The 17,519-nt window shown below is 37.2% G+C and overlaps 1 protein-coding gene across 4 annotated transcripts in view; it reads right to left on the bottom strand.

Annotated features, from left to right (window-relative positions):
* HS2ST1 (heparan sulfate 2-O-sulfotransferase 1) overlaps positions 1–17,519 on the bottom strand; it is a 172,906-nt gene that overhangs the window by 38,144 nt on the left and 117,243 nt on the right. The gene's annotated exons all lie outside the window — the stretch shown is intronic.

The following is a 17,519-nucleotide window of genomic DNA, read 5'->3' as shown; positions in this document are numbered from 1 at the left end:
CTCTGAAGGATAATACACATGTATATACAGAAAAACAGAATAAACAGTCATCAAATCAAGTTTAGAATACCACAGACTGGAGACTGGTATAGTTCAAAAGTCACAGTTCATTTTCTTTTTCTTAGATTTAAAAAAAAATTATTGTTTATTTGAGAGAGAGTGCACACACGTGCAGAAGCAGGGGGTGACAGGCAGAGGCAGGAGACGCAGGCTTCCTGAGGAACAGAGAGCCTGATGCAAGGCTCCATCCCAAGACCCTGGGATCATGACCTGAGCCTGAGCCAGACACTTCACCGACTGAGCCATCCAAGGTGCCCCACACTACATTCTAATAGAATAGAATTTTACAGCCTGAATTAACTCTTAAACACACAAAGACAGATTGCATGGATACTAAGCTTCACAGTAAGAAATGCACTTAGAAAATAAGTCACTTGGAATTTAAGAAAAGATTTTGAAATTTATACTTAGGATTTAATTATTTCCGCATTTATCAAAAGGTAGCAGGGCAATGGTTATAAATGCTGGAGTGATTTTAGGTAACAAGAGTAGAAACTATACCAATATAAATCCTTTTTCTTTTTGGTGTTGTACTACATTCTAAGTTTGGGCTATCTTTGTTTGTTTAAGATTTTATTTATTTGTGTGTGTGAGAGAGAGAGAGAGAGAGAGCAAGCACGCACCTATAAGCAGGGAGAGTGGCAGGCAGAGGGAGAGGGAGAAGCAGGCTTCCTAAGGAGCAGAGAGCCCAACGTGGGGCTCAATCCCCGGACCCCAGGATCCTGACCTGAGCCGAAGGTAGATGCTTACTATTATTCTTTGTTTAATATAAACTTCAGCTTTGAATGTTTTTTAGAATAAGGAAGCCAGCACGGGGAAAGAGAGTTATCAGGATATAAAAACCTGTAACAAGATTACAAGTTACCTTGCACAGAGACAGCTGCCCACACATACCATGCACCCTCCTACCACTAGATCTTTTTGTAAGCTGGTTCACCTGCTTTGAACGCTCTACTATTTTCCCTGTACCATAACGCTGCCTGGTGAACTCATGAACCTCCATATGGAATGTCATCATTGCTCAAAGGGGAAGCATTATCCAATCTCCCTAACTAGGTACAATCATACACATAATGCATACATATGTCTCACATACCACATGTTTCATAACAGCAATTTTTAAAATATCGTATGTGTTATTGGTATCTGTCTACTATAAGGCATGACTTAATACAATGACATGAAAAAGCAATGAGGTACAATTAGATTAACACGCACAGGCTTCAAATACTGTCAAACCATGCATTTTATATTTTGGTTTAGAGTATATGGTCACCACATCTTAGAAAATATACTCTGAGCTGAAAATTCACATTCACAAGACTTGAATAAGAGTTCTAGGCCTGCTACTTACTAGCTGTGGGCTTTCCAAAACAGGATGAGAAGTGCATATGTTCTACATGTATATGCATATATGTTTCCTTTTTTTCCCTTCCCATTGGGAGAGCTGGATGGAAATGAGCTTAATGCTAAGCACACTGCTGGATTGCCTGGGATATCCAGGAGATGTTATGTAGGTAATTGGGCACATAGGTCAAGAGTTGAGAATAAACATTCAAGTAGAAGACATCTGGGAAAACCATGGAAATGGTTTCATGGAAATGAAAATTCATGGAAATTAATGCAACTGCCTACATAATCTAAAATATGTAGCATGGGAAAGAGACTCTGAGACAGAAACTTAAGAAATACCACCATTTAAGGAGCAAGCAGAGACAATCTGTAGAAGGAACCTACGAAGAAAGAAAGAAAGAAAGAAAGAAAGAAAGAAAGAAAGAAAAAGGAAGCAGGGCAGACTTTCAAGAATCACATGCCACATGATAGCATATTACTTTTCAAATTGACAATGCTTTCCAAATGGACCTATAAATCAAGGTAATATATGAGGCTATAAGCATCTACATAAGATTGGGAAGCTATCTCAGGTTAAATTCAAACAGTATTTATTGAGAACCTACACATATTATTATATTCAATAATTTTTAAGGACTCTTATCTCCCAAACAACCTCAAACTGTCATCAGATCCCAAATTATTATGATATTGATACATATACATGCTGTCCTCTTTCCACAAAGGGAAATAAAGCAGTGCCGCTATCATTCAAGTGCTGACGGAAGTGTGAGAGGTCTACTCAAGCAGCCCAGACATGCATGAAATTGCCTTTAAAAGATTCACATACAAGCAACGATGCTGGATTTACCTTAAATGGTTTTTCTGAAATCAAGTACTTGGAAAAGACTTTATGTGTTCTTTCATATATGGGTACCATTTTACCTACAGAATACTCATGACTAAACAAAATTTGTGGGCACCTGGGTGGCTCAGTCAGTTGGGCATCTCTGCCTTTGGCTCAGGTCATTATCCCTGAGTCCTGGGATGGAGCCCCACATCAGGCTCCTTGCTCAGCCAGGAGTCTGCTCCTCGCTCTCTGCCCTTCACCCTACTTGTGGCGCTCTCTTTCTCATTCTCTCTCAAATAAATAATTAAAAGAAAAGAAAAGAAACCCTGCAATATTAATAGTTTTTATAATTACTTCATCTAGTTAATAAAATTTTACATGCCCAATAACTGTTGGGAAAATTAGCTACTAAATTAAAAAATATTTTTATTTTATTTTACTTTTTGAAGATTTTATTTATTTGACAGAAAGAAAGAGAACAAGCAGGGGGAGCGGCAGGAGGAGGGAGAGGGAGAAGCGGACTCTCCACTGAGCAGGGAGGGAACATGATGCCTACCTTGATCCCAGGACCCTGGGATCATGATCTGAACTGAAGGCAGATGCTTAACCAACTGAGCCACTCAGACGTCCCTTAAATATATTTTTAAAAAGAAGTGATCATTTAGTCTGTGGATGCAATTTTATTTTTAATGATAAAACTCTAGCCAGATGTCACATGTAAAAATTAATCATAGGTCTTGGTTCATTATGTGTATTAAGTTACATGTACTGCATATTAACACAATTTAAAAAGACATCTATGCAAGGTACGAATATGGGAGTCACTACTTTCCTCATTCAAATAACATATTTATATGCATTTTCAATTTTTCAAGTGTTTTTACTTTGCTTTAATAAACAGCATAATTATTAACATAGTGCCTAAACTACATAAAAAATAATAGAAAATAGTGTGGAACATCAAGAACATTTTCATTAGTAGTATTTGTTTATAAAATCAAATCTCAGGGTGTCTGGGTGGCTCAGTCAGTTAAGCATCCAACTCTTGCTTTCGGCTCAGGTCATGATCTCAGGGTCCTAATGTGGTGGAGCCCCAAGTTGGGCTCCATGCTCAACAGGGAGTCTGCTTAAGATCCTCCCCTCTGCCCCTACCTCTGTTCATGCTTTCTCTTCCTCTAAAGTATATGAATTTTTTTAAATCAAATCCCACTTACTTGACTAATAGTAATAACTGTTGATGGTAAAATACTAGTATCTATTTCCACCTTTGACAAATGTAAAGTCAGTAAGTCCAGTCCAGCCACATTCTTTACTTCCTAGGTATTTGACAGTTCCAATTCTCTTTATCAAAGATGCTCTGCATCCAGTTACTACAGTTCCTCTAAGACTCTCTCTTCAATCTATGGGAAAGCTTTACTAGTTACAGCACATTTGTAGTGCACTTAGAGACTGTAGACAGTAATTTAAAATACTCATGATACTTTCTGAAGTAATTTTTTTCATGTTTGAGTAATGAATTGTAAATAATCTGCTATGCAAGCTATTTCAGAACCCCCAGAAAATGTACAGCCTACAAACAACATGGGGGTGCAATTACAGCCCAGCCAGGCACCACTGGCAGCTGGCACTAATGCACCCAACACTGAGGACAGAACTGGAACTCCACGGGGTTCTAGTTCTAGACTCCTGTGCAAGGTGGCATGTTATCTCTCAGCTCAATGAACATTTCCCTGTGGCAGATTATCAACAAACTCAACTCTTTTGTTTCTTATAGATTGTATTTATTTAACAGAGAGAGATATCACAAATAGGCAGAGAGACAGGCAGAGAGAGAGAGAGGGAAGCAGGCTCCCCGCTGAGCAGAGAGCCTGACGTGGGGCTTGATCCCAGGACCCTAAGATCATGACCTGAGCTGAAGGCAGAGGCCCAACCCACTGAGCCACCCAGGCACCCCCAAACTCAACTCTTAAAAGACCATTCATAACAGCAGTGATTACCTACTTCTGCACTGGCAAGGCATAAAAGGTCTTATTTCGTGCAAGAACATAATGATCAAGCTAAATATAAAACATGGCACTAAATACACCAAACCAGATCTACACAGCATCAAAGTCACAAAGATGTATGTATCAGACCACAGAAAAATGAAAGGAAACAGAAGTGAAGAAAATATTTTTTAAAATCACATCTTTAAATGATAATCTTTTTTTTTTTTAACATTACGATTATTGTTTTAGGGAACAACTTTTCCCTTTGAACATGTTACTAAATGTTAAATGTACTAAACAACTTATACATTTATAGAGAAAGAGAAATTAGTTTTGTGTTTAATACAAATTAGAGAACCCATGCATATATAACTCTTTCTCCCCCTACAGTCAATTTTAAAATGGTCTCAGCAGAAAAACTTCACAAATGTCCAAAATGTGTAGTATCTTTCTATTGTGGATAACAGATTAGGACTTAAGGGACAAAATAAATAACATAAGAAAAGAGCAATACGTTGGCTTGTCTTCAAATACAGAAACTTACGCATGTTAAAGTAAAAAATTTATAGTTAGAATACAGGTAAATAAGTAATAAATAAAAGGCAAAGAATACTAAGAAAAAAATTACCAAATTTTAATATTTACAATTATAAGAAAAAAAACAAAGAAATGAGCAACGACACCATTAATATCTCAGGTGATAATAAGCTAAGATGGTTTATAAGAGGTTTAAACCATATATGCATGACAGTGCAAAGCAAAAGTATTTGTGGCCTTATGACTTTTTGGGCCATGGAATCCTTTAAAATATGATGAAAACTATGGACTTCCTCCAGAAAGACTGACTTGTGCACTTTAGGAAAGGGGCTCCATGACCCCAGATTAACTACTTAAAAAAACAAACAAACAACCCTCCCCCCAAAAAACCCTCCAGGACAGCAAGCCTAATAGTGTAATAATTAAGTATAATAGTAAACTGCCTTAAGGCAATAGTGTATATAGAGAAAAAAAAAAAAGTAGGTTATTCATAAGTAAGGACTATAGGTAAAGAAAAATCACTGAGGAAACTGGCAGTGTCCATCTGAGAATTGTCTAATTGTCTATAGATAAAGATGCCTTGGCACAAAACTTGACCCATCCAGACCCCAGACAAGTACGCCTGTTGCACAGCTAGATAAAGTGGGCTCTAACAGCTTGGTGCCATCATATCTGAATTAAAGGTGATCCTCAGCATTCTCTAGGGACAAACCTAGAATTGTGTAAATCCCCAACCATATTATGAAGTGTAATTTATTCCCCAAAATATGTGTATACTATGTAAACTAGGAAGAGAAAAAGTCGCACCAAAAGTAAGTTATTATGAAGCTATTTAATGAATTCTTTCTTCAGCACCACTCACTATGAACGTACCATCTAACCAAACACCACCTGATCCTCATGGATGCAGTACTTAGCAATGACTATAAATTAAATAATACATCATTTGTTTTAAGAATACTTTTCATATGGATTGGTCTCCTTGAACTCAATCACCATGGGGACTGACAAAATAAATTTCTACATGGAAGGCTGAAGGCTGGACGCTGAACACTGGCCAGTACTTTCCTGTGTGGTTTCCAGGCAGTCAACAAGGGGTGGTTGAGCTATCACTAAAACCTATACATTTAAGTGGATCACCCTGTAAAAAAAGAGGTGATACGCCAGGGAAATACAAATCAAGACCACAATGAGACACCCCCTCACACCAGTCAGAGTGGCTAAAATTAACAAGTCAGGAAATGACAGATGCCGGCAAGGATGCGAAGAAAGGGGAACCCTCCTACAATGTTGGTGGGAATGCAAGCTGGTGCAACCACTCTGGAAAACAGCATGAAGGTTCCTCAAAATGTTGAAAATAGAACTACCCTATGACCCAGCAATTGCACTATTGGGTATTTATCCTAAAGATACAAACGTAGTGATCTGAAGGGGCACGTGCACCCGAATGTTTATAGCAAAAACGTCTACAACAGCCAAACTATGGAAAGAACCTAGATGTCCATCAACAGATGAATGGATAAAGAAGATGTGGTATACACACACACACACACACACACACACACACACACACACACACACACACACAATGGAATACTATGCAGCCATCAAAAGAAATGAAATCATGCCATTTGTGACAACGTGGATGGAACTAGAGGGTATCATGCTTAGTGAAATAAGTCAATCGAAGAAAGACAACTATCATATGATTTCCCTGATATGAGGAAGTGGAGATGCAACGTGGGGGGTTGGGGGGGTAGGAGAAGAATAAATGAAACAAGATGGAATCGGGAGGGAGACAAACCATAAGTGACTCTTAATCTCACAAAACAAACTGAGGGTTGCTGGGGAGAGGGGGTCAGGAGAGGGGGGTGGAGTTATGGACACTGGGGAGGGTATGTGCTATGGTGAGTACTGTGAAGTGTGTAAACCTGGTGATTCACAGACCTGTACCCCTGGGGATAAAAATACATTATATGTTTATAAAAAATAAAAAATAAAAGATAAAAAAAAAAGAGCTGATAGCACCTTTCACTTTAAAGGAGCTGGAGTAGACAAATGCTTTGCTCTTCTTACCACTATGGACAACTAAAAACCCTGGACATTATATATAAGTCTCTAAAAGGTAGAGAGAGAAGGCAGCCAGCCAACTAGTTAGAGTTCTTGGGAGTCAGGAATGACCAAGTGGCAAGTTCCCTTCACATATCCCAGCTTTGGAGCAATAGAGGCTGGCTGTCCAGAAATGGGCACCCACAGAAAGAACCAAACAAAAGCCTATTCTCTCTAGCCAAAGGACCAAGGGAGGGATGGCAAAGCAAGACTGAAAACTCTCGGACATGACAACTCACCTTAGTCAAACCCTATAGAAAAAAATGGTCCCATCTCCACCCTTACAGGGCAGGTAGGCAGCCCAGACTTCTACCCTCACAAGGCTGTAATGAGGTACTCAATGTCCCTGAGAGGGTGGTGTCAGAGAAGACCAAGCAGGGAGCCAGGACTTTCACCCCAGGCAGCAGGTATCAAGTCACCTCTAAAGTGTCAGGAGACCAGGCAAACATACTTCCACATGGCAGTGATGAGGGACCCTTCCCTTTCCCTTCTTGATAGTGTTAGGTAAGACAGAGTGGGGAATCAGGACTTGTGCCCTCCTCCAGTGTGATAAAGCCACTCCCACTTGCCCTGCAGCATGCATGAGCCCATGCATGAGCCCATGCATGGCTCTCTTGGCAGCGGCTGAGAGAGGACCTGGACTTCTACTTCCACTTGGAAGTAAAAAAGGATCTGCCCTTCCCTTACCAGAGCAGCATCAGAAAAAGTCAAATGAAACAGATTAAAATAGGATTCAGAGTCGCACATCAGAATAGAAACATGTCCAAGTTTCAATTGAATACTATTCAACATATCAAGAACCAGGAAGATCTCAAACCCAATCAACAGAGACAATCAAGAAACAACAACATCCGGATGACAGAGATGTTAGAATTATTAAAGATTTAAAGTGGTCATGATAAAAAATGCTTTCATGAATAATTATGAACAAGCTTGAATAAGCCTGAACCAAATGAATAAACAGAAAGCCTCAGCAAATCGGCTGAGTGACAAAAAAATATATTAAAAAAGACTGAAATGGAAGCTTCAGAACTCAAAATTAAAATAATCAAACTAAAAAACCGTGAGTACATTCAATAGCAGAATGGTAGGTAGGAAAGGAGAAAAGTTTAGCAAATTACCCAACAGCAGTAACCGTGAGAAAATACACTACAAACAATAACAACAAAGCCTCAGGGAACTGGGGGATATAACAAAAGAGCTATATATTTTAGAAAGAGAGAGAGAGAGAGAGCGCGCAAGTGCACACACAAGTGGGATGAAGGAGCAGAGGGAAAGAGAGAATCCCAAGCAGACGTGACCCTGAGCACAGAGCCCAACACAGAGCACAATGTCACAACCCTAAGCTCATGACGTGAGCAGAAACCAAGAGTTGAATACTTAACCAACTGAGCTACCCAAGCATCCCTCTGTCACAGAGTTTTGACAGGAGGAAGAAGGCAGGGCAATAAGGGTACTGAAAGAATTCATACCTGAAAACATGACATTCTGACAAAAGACCTAAGCAGGAAGATTCAAAATACTGAACAAACTCCAAACAAAGTAAACCAAAGAGATACAAAATAGGACACATCATAATTAAACTTCTGAAAAACAAAGAGAAAAAAAATCTTGAAAGTAGCCGGAGTATGAAGCCTTAACTATAGGAGAAACCTGGAATAACAGCAGAATAACAGAAATGGCACAATGTTTCTCAAGTGCTAAAACAAAAAAATCCTATACCCAGAGAAAATAATCTGGGTATAGGATTATTTCCCAGAAAATAATCTGGGAATGAAAATATAAATGAGATATTCTCATCTGAAAGAAAACTAAGCAAATTTACCACCAGCAGATCTACCTTAAAGATTAGCTAATGATAGTCACCTAAACATTGTATGATGTGGTTCTAAATATAAATAGAGGAAGTATTAAAGACAATTAGATTGTAAATGGTAGATAGAAAAGGGATGTTATTGGTGTTAAGCTTTCCATACTTTACTTGGATTGGTAAAATTATGATACCAGTAGACTGTAACAAGTAATTTTTTTTTAAGATTTTATTTATTTGTCAGGGAAAGAGAGAGAGAAGAGAGCACAGAAGCCACAAGAGCAGCAGACTCCCCGCTGAGTAAAAAGCCAGATGCAAGACTTGATCCCAGGACCCTGGCTGGGATCACGACCTGAGCTGAAGGCAGTCGCTTAACTAACTGAGCCACCCAGGCATCCTTTGAGAAATGATATTTATATAAATAGATAAAGCAACCATGAAAAAAGCTATATGAAGACTTTAAACTCAAATACAGTATATAAATCACAATTCTAAAAAAAATATAAAACCTACAGGAATGCAGAAAGAAGAAAACAGAAACAACAAAACCAGAGAGAACAAACAAAAAATAAAAGTATCAAAGGACATTTTAAAAAGACATTGAAGCAAATTAAAAGAAAACTTACGGGATATAGCTCATGCAGGACTGAGAGGGAAATTTACAACACTACATGTATACATCAAGAAAGAATAGCTTCCAACCAATCATCTAAGCTCCTACGTCAAAAACCAGAAAAAGAGCAAGATAAACTCAAAGCAAGAAGGAACGGAATAATAAAGAACAAAAACCAATGAAAATGAAACTGAAAACAGAACAACAATATGGGGGGATAATGAATAAAACAAATAGCTGGTTCTTTGAAAAAAATCAGTTAAATTGATAAAATTTTAGCAAGACTAATAAAAACAAAGACAATTTTTATTTTATTTTATTTTTTTAAGATTTTATTTATTTATTTGGCAGGCAGAGATCACAAGTAGGCAGAAAGGCAAGCAGAGAGAGAGGAAGGGAAGCAGGCTCCCTGCTGAACAGAGAGCCCGGATGTGGGGCTCAATCCCAGAACCCTGGGATCATGATCTGAGCTGAAGGCTGAAGGCTTAACCCATTGAGCCACCCAGGTGCCCCCAAGAAAAATTTTAATATTAGGAACAAAAAAGGCATAACTAGCTATTCTGCAGACATCAAAAGGAAAGAAGAGTATACTACAAACAATTTCACACATATAAATCTGACAGCCTGATAAAATGGACAACTTCCTTGAAAACCAAACTGTGAGAACACATTCAATGTGAAATTTGTAATCTGAACTTCTCTATAACTATTAAGGAAATTAAATTCATAACTTTGAAACTCCTAAAGAATAAAATACCAGGGATCTGGCAAAACTGAATTTCTGTTCATGATAAAAACTCTCAGAAAAATAGGAATATAGAAGAAGTTCCTCTACAAAATCCTATAGCTACCCTAAGAATGAAAAACTGAAATTGAATGCTTTCCTTCTAATATCAGGAAGAAGGCCTACAGTAGAGTTTCATTACTCTTACTTAACATAGTGTTGGAAGTTCTAGCCAGTGCATTAAAGCAAAATAATAATACAAACAGCAGCAGTAGCAACAGCAGCATACAGATAGAAAAAGAAGAAATAAAACCAGCCCTATTTAAAAATGATAGAATTTTCTATGAAGAAACTCACAAGGAATCTACAAAAACAATAGAATCCTAGAATAAGTCAGTTCAGCAAAGTTCCAGAATATAAAATAAAAATACAAAATCGAGGGGTGCCTGGGTTACTCAGTAGGCTAAGTGTTCAACTATTAATTTTGGCTCAGGTCATGATCTCATGGTCATGCCATCAAGTCTTGTGTCAGGCTCCATGCTGGGCATGCAGCCTGCTTGAGATTCTCTCCCTCTCCACACCACCCAACACACACTCTCTCTCTCTCTCAATAAATAAATAAATAAATAAATAAAGATTTTTAAAATACAGAATACATGTATTTCTATGCAAAACATAAAGACATAAAAATGACAATTCAATATCATCTACAATCACACCAAAAACAAACAAGCAAACAAACAAAAAACCCTGTTGTAAATCTAACAAAACATATACAGGACTTACATGCAGAAAAAAGGTTGCAAACCTCTAAAACTTGTTACAAGACATGAATCTACACATTCAAGCTCAATGGACTACAAGAAGGATAAACTCAAAGAGATCCACAGTGACAAATTAAATCAAACTGCTAAAAGCCAAGGCCAATGTGAGTATCTTGAAAACAGCAAGAAAAAAGCCACTTATTAACAAAGGATCCGCAGTAAGATTAACAGTGTATGTTGGTCCACTTGACCATGTCTTAGAGTTCCTAAGGCTCTGGTCCCTTTCCTCACTAGTTTTTCTTTTCACCCCAACTATAATTTTAATTGCTCTTTCTTTCTGTTCACTGATGGAAAGTGAAAATAGGAATAGATTGCTTGAGTCCCCATCTTCTATCAAAGTATTCAAGTGATTGAGATGCACAAAGAATGAAGTCTTAAAGTTGGTCTACCTAAGATTTTTAACTGTAATATTTTATATTTAAAAAATAGGTACCTGAAAAAGTAGTTCTATAATATCATCATTCTGTATTTAACTATGTGGTTCAACTCCATTCTAACATACAAACAGACTAAATCTTAGACAACCAGTTAAATGCGAAGCACAGGCTCTGGAGTCAGATTAACATGACAACAGTATCCAGACATCAGTATTCAGGTGGGGATCTCTTCTTTGACACTCAGTTTCCTCATCTAGATGGCGATGATAATGGTGCCTCTTTGGGCTGTTTTAAAAAATCAAAACGTGAGAATATATATAAAAACTTACCATAGAGCATGCATATAACAAATGATACATATAAACTTAAAATACATAGTGATAACTCCATGTTAGCTACTACCAATATTACTATTTCATATAGATGATTAGTGTTTCTTAGACTGATAATAAATTTTTCTTTGAAGAATTTCACATTTTTAATTTGTGTAATAACTGTTATAACTGTAAAGAACTGTAAAAACGTTTTACAAGCTTAGTAAGTATATTAAGTAAAATACAATTCATATTTTTTAACTAAGTAACCTAACAACAAGAAGAATTATACTGGTGGTCACTGGATCGATGAGACATTTAACAGCTACTTTAATGTTCTTACCTAATCATGTCAAGATCATTAACCAATATATTTTTAGTGGCAGTTCATCAGTGAGATGAAGTTTGGAAAGAAATTTGATTTTTATAATGTATTTTCATTAATGTGAAGAATTAATGGATGATTAATGCACAAGCATAATGTATATGTAAAACATGTATTACAAAGCCTAGGAGAAGTCACTGCATGTAAAGGCAGTATTTGTTAAATTAAAAATAAATGAGTGTTTTATACACTGCTGAGCATCCTTTTTTCCCCCTAGTTTTTATTGTATTATGTTAGTCACCATACAGTACATCATTAGTTTTTGATGTAGTGTTCCATGATTCATTGTTTGCATTTAACACCCAGGGCTCTATGCAATCCATGCCCTCCTTAATACCCATCACCAGGGTCACCCATTCCCATACTCCCCTCCCTTCTAAAATCCTTAGTTTGTTTCTTGGAGTCCATAGTCTCTCATGGTTCACCTCCCACTTCAATTTCTCCCCCTTCATTTTTCCCTTCCTTCTCCTAATGTTCTTCACGCTATTTATGTTCCACAAATAAGTGGAACAATATAACGATTGACTTTCTCTGTTTGACTCATTTCACTTAGCATAATCTCCTTCAGGCCCATCCATGTTGATGGAAAAGTTGGGTATTTATCCTTTCTGAAGGATGAGTAGTATTCCATTGTGTATCCCGACCACATCATCTTTATCCATTCATCTGTTGTAGAGCATCTTGGCTCTTTTCAGAGTTTGGCTATTGTGGACACTGCTGCTATGAACACTGGGGTGCATATGGTCCTTCTTTCCACTACATCTGCATCTCTCGGGTAAATACCCAGTACTGCAATTGCAGGGTCATAGGGTAACTCTATTTTTAATTTTTTGAGGAAACTCCACACTGTTTTCCAAAGTGGTTGCACCAACTTGCATTCCACCAACAGTGTAAGATGGTTCCCCTCTCTCCACAACTTCTCTAACACTTGTTTTTTGCCTTGTCAATTTTTGCCACAGAATGCACTTTATTAAAATAAATCTCTGCTAGTAATCTTTTTTAAACTAAAATAAAGGTATGATAATATGAAAGATTTGAAGGTAGAAAAAATAAGTTCAGGGAAGACAAAAATTGTTCCTAAAGCATAAATGTAAATACTGGAGGAAAAAATACAATAGGAGGGACTCAATTATATGTAAACATTGTAATCCAGCTAAAATATTGACATTATAATGGCAGAAAGATTCAGAAATGTCCTCAAATTTTAGCATTAGTCCAAACTTCCATCAAAAATAGATGTGCTTTGATTACTGAAATAAATAGCATACCAAGAAAATTAAAGCATTTTCAAAATCAAGAAAGAAATACCAATACTGTCTACAAAGCTGAATTACTTTCAAGTTCAACAACTGCACCTATGCGCCACTGACTAGTAAGTAAAAAGAAGGAGTAACTAGGACTCAACTCCAGGTTTGGAGATCATTAACTAAAACCTAATTCAATAGCTGTTTGAGAATTAGAATTTGTGGTGCTGAAAACTTGCCATTATTTCATGAGAGCCTGATATATATCATTCTGTAAAGTAATGGTTTTCAATTTGGGCATGTAACAGAATGACTTGCAGGATTCTTAAAGTATAGATTCCTGCCTTCCCACATTCTTCAGTTAACTAATTCAGGGTCCAAGGAATTTACATTTCTATCAAATTCCAAGGTGATGCTAATATGATTGTCCATGAGCTAAGAATTCAAGTTCTATACAGTATTTCTTTTGGTTTATTAAGAACACAGTTATAGAATTGTCTCTTTCTATGTAAATAGTTCATTCCTATCCCAATTAATTTGGAATTTACAATAATTTTTGCAACAGTTTAGATCTGTAAAAAATAACACTATTCAACTTCATGGTATAAACTAGTTGAAAGGGTGTTCCAGTGCACACCCTCTTGAAAGAGTGCACACACACACAAGCCGGGGTGGGGGGAGGTCAAAGGGAGAGGGAGAAGCAAGCTCCCCATTGAACAGGAAGCCCAAACACAGGGCTGGATCCCAGGCCCCTGAGATCAGGACCTGAGCTGAAGGCAGATGCTTAACTGACTGAGCCATCTGGGTGTCCCTATATATGAAGAAATTCTGATCAGATTACAGTCTCCAGCCTTACACATAAACTACCTATAGTTATTACTTTTTGTATTTTAATAACAAAGAGTTTGTTATTACTTTTGTATTTTAACAAACAAACTCTTTGTTTGTTAAAACAAACAAAGAGTTTGTTATTACTTTTGTATTTTAATAACAGAGTTTGGATATTAATTTTTATATTTTATAGTTTGGAAAGTTGATATCTATATATTAAGAGTTAATAATACATAAACTGCAATGAAAAGGAAGAAATTGTCAAACTGGATTAAAAAATAGAAGACCCAACTATATCCTGCCTAAAAGTAACCCGTACCTTAAATAAAAGAAAGTAATGATTTAAAAGGAAAAGGATGGAATGAAACATTTATCATGTTAACATAAATCAAAAGAAAGCTGGAGTGGTCATATTAATAATGAAGGATAGTAAGAAGACAGGCAGGCAGGGACCCTGCCCTAAGAGGAAACCACCCTTAAAAGGATTTTACACCACCCTGGAAGGAGCCCTTCACCCTTTCCCACAGAACTATCTAATAAGAGATGAACAAGTGGACAAAAATCTGGGTGGGTGACAGGCGCATGGAGCAGATATTAGAGTAAAACAGCCCACCAGTAAGCCCATAAAAACCCCTAGACTTAGAAACTCAGGTGGCAACCCTCTCAGGTCCCCTCCCTCTTCAGGAGCTTTGTACTGTGGTTCAATAAACTTTGCTTCACTATGGCTCAATAAACTGCTTTGCTGCCCACCATTCTTCGTCTGCCTACCTCTTCATTCATTTTTCAAAGTGGCATGACCAAGAAATGCGAGCACTAAAGAAAAAGAAATCCTGCAACATTAATAACATGGACTTCAGAAGAAAGAATATTGCTAAGAAAAAAGGTTATTCTGTAATAATAAAGGAGTCATTTTATCAAGCAGACATAATGACCTTAAAAGCCTGTGCACCTTCAGGTTTCAAAATACACAAGTAAAAACCTAAAAATAAATAAATAAATAAATAAATAATAGACAAATCCACAAGTATAACTGGTGATTTCACCATAATGCTTTCAATAATCAACAGAATTATTAGAAAAGTAGACACAAAACCAGTAAATTGTTAGACAAAAAGCCCGTAAAGATATAGAAAACTTGAACAATGTTATTAACTAACTGCCCAACTGGCATTTGCAGAACACTCCAACTAGAACACAGACATATTCTTTTCAAGCACACCTGGAACATTTAACAAGACAGACAATATTCTGAGTCATAAAACAAGGGTTGATAAATATGAAAGAATTCAAATCACACAAAGTATGTTCTCTGACTACAATGGAATTAAATTAACAACCAACAACAGAAAAGGTATTTGAGAAGTCTACAATATTTGAACTAAAGAACATGCTTCGAGTAACCTCAAATACAAAGAAAACACCAAAAGGCAACTAAAAAAAGCATTCTAAACCTAATAAAACTGAAATATACTGAAATTTCTAGGATGTAGCTAAAGAAGTGCCTCCAGGGAAACTTAATGGTACTACAAGACCATATTTAAAAAGAAGGTCTAATATTAATAACTAATAACCTTTGCCTAAAGAAACTAGAAAGAGTAAATAAAAGCAGAAATCAACAAAACAGAAAAAAATACAGAAAAAATCAGTAAGAGCTGGTAACTCTGTAGCCAGACTAATAATAAGAAGAAAAGACAAAATTATCAACAGCAGGAACAAGGAAAAGTCACTACTGAAAGTAAAGGAACAATGCCAATGTATCCAACAACTTAGAAGAAATGGCCAAATTCTTTGGAAAACAAAAATTAACAAGGCTCATTCAAGTATAGGTAACTAAACGGAACAACCTTTACCCACTAAAGAAGTTAAATTTGTAAATGAAAACCTCCCCCACCACACACACAAACCCCCAAAACCACAAAAAACACAGACCTTCCTACTGTTAAAACAACAGGCCCAGATAGCTTTATTAGGAAATTCTACCAAACATTTAAGAAAAATACCAATTCAACACAAACTTAAAACTGAAGACAGAACAGTTCCCAAGTCATTCTACACAGATATTACAGGACACTACAGAGCTGGAGCATGTTATAACAAAGGACTAGATGGCAGGATCTCACTAGTCCTTGCTCTGCCTTGAGTTTCAGCAGAATTTGAAATTGCTGGCAGAAAGGCTGGGGTGACTCTGGAGAGGCCAAGACAAAGGCAGTTTTCACTCAGAGAGCTGGCTTCCAGCTGCCAGTGGGTGTACTCATCAACACCTGCGATGGTAGACAGCGCACCCATCCTGGAGCAACTCACCACAAAGGTACCTACCAGCTTTGGCAGGACAACATCGAAAGAGCTGAAGGTAAAGAGTATTATCCCTGTTTGCAACTTGCAGTTCTTGGAGATGGAGTTAGACTCTCCAATCAAGGCTACAGTTGCTAGTGGGATGTCATCCCACACACCCACAAATCTCCATTTTGGCGGAAAGGACAAATGAAGACTGCTGCAAGGATGCCTAGATTCCTTCTTATCTCAGGACTCTAAATACTCTTAACAGCTGTCCAGTGTTGTGATTCCAGGGGACTGTATCTCCATGAAAAACACAATTTGGCCTTTTTGTAATTCTTCTTGAGCATGTTAGAAGTTTAATTAGCTTTCCAACAAATCAAATTTCTGCATTCCCGCCTCAACCATGTTTCAGTGTTACTATGGCTTCAAAGAAGCTATTGATTCTTAAGTAGTGTATTTTGACTGAGTTGACTGTTTTTATTTTTATTTTTTTTTTTAGATTTTATTTATTTATTTGACAGAGATCACAAGTAGGCAGAGAGGCAGGTGGGGGGTAGAGGGAAGCAGGCTCCCCAGTGAGCAGGGAGCCCGATGTGGGGCTCAATCCCAGGACCCTGAGATCATGACCTGAGCTGAAGGCAGAGGCTTTAACCCACTGAGCCACCCAGGCGCCCCCTGAGTTGACTGCTTTTTAAAAATTGTTTGGATTTTAATTGTGAGGCATAAATTATAGTAAGAAATGTTTGGTTCCAAACAGACATTACTTCCATTCCAGTGGATAAGCTCAATACAGATCATATGCCCCCTCTCCATCAAAAAAATCCATTACAGACCAAATCCCATAGAAACACAGAGGCAAAAATTAACAAATTAAGTTAAATGAGTACAATACATAAAAGGATAAACATTAAACCCATGTGGGAATTCAACGTTGGTTTAACATTCAAAATTCATCATATTAACAAGCTAAAAAAGAAAAACCGCATGATCATCTTAATACAGAGAAAGCGTTTTGACAAAATCCAACATCCATTCACGATAAAAATATAAGCATAGTAGGAATAGAGGATAATTTCCTCAAAATGATAAGAAGATACCTTTGAGAACTCTATAGCTAACATCATTATTGAAATACTGGTTGTTTTTACCCTAAGATTAGTAATATAGAATGTCCATCCTCACCACTTTTATGCAACACTATCCTGGAGGCTCTAGCCAATGCAGTAAGGTAAAAAAATAAAATC

The sequence above is a fragment of the Mustela nivalis genome (genome assembly GCF_964662115.1).
Source record: "Mustela nivalis genome assembly, chromosome: 10".
In the NCBI taxonomy this organism is placed as follows: Eukaryota; Metazoa; Chordata; class Mammalia; order Carnivora; family Mustelidae; genus Mustela; species Mustela nivalis.
The sequence above is the reverse complement of the archived record's forward strand: the minus strand, read 5'-3'. Positions and strand labels throughout refer to the sequence as shown.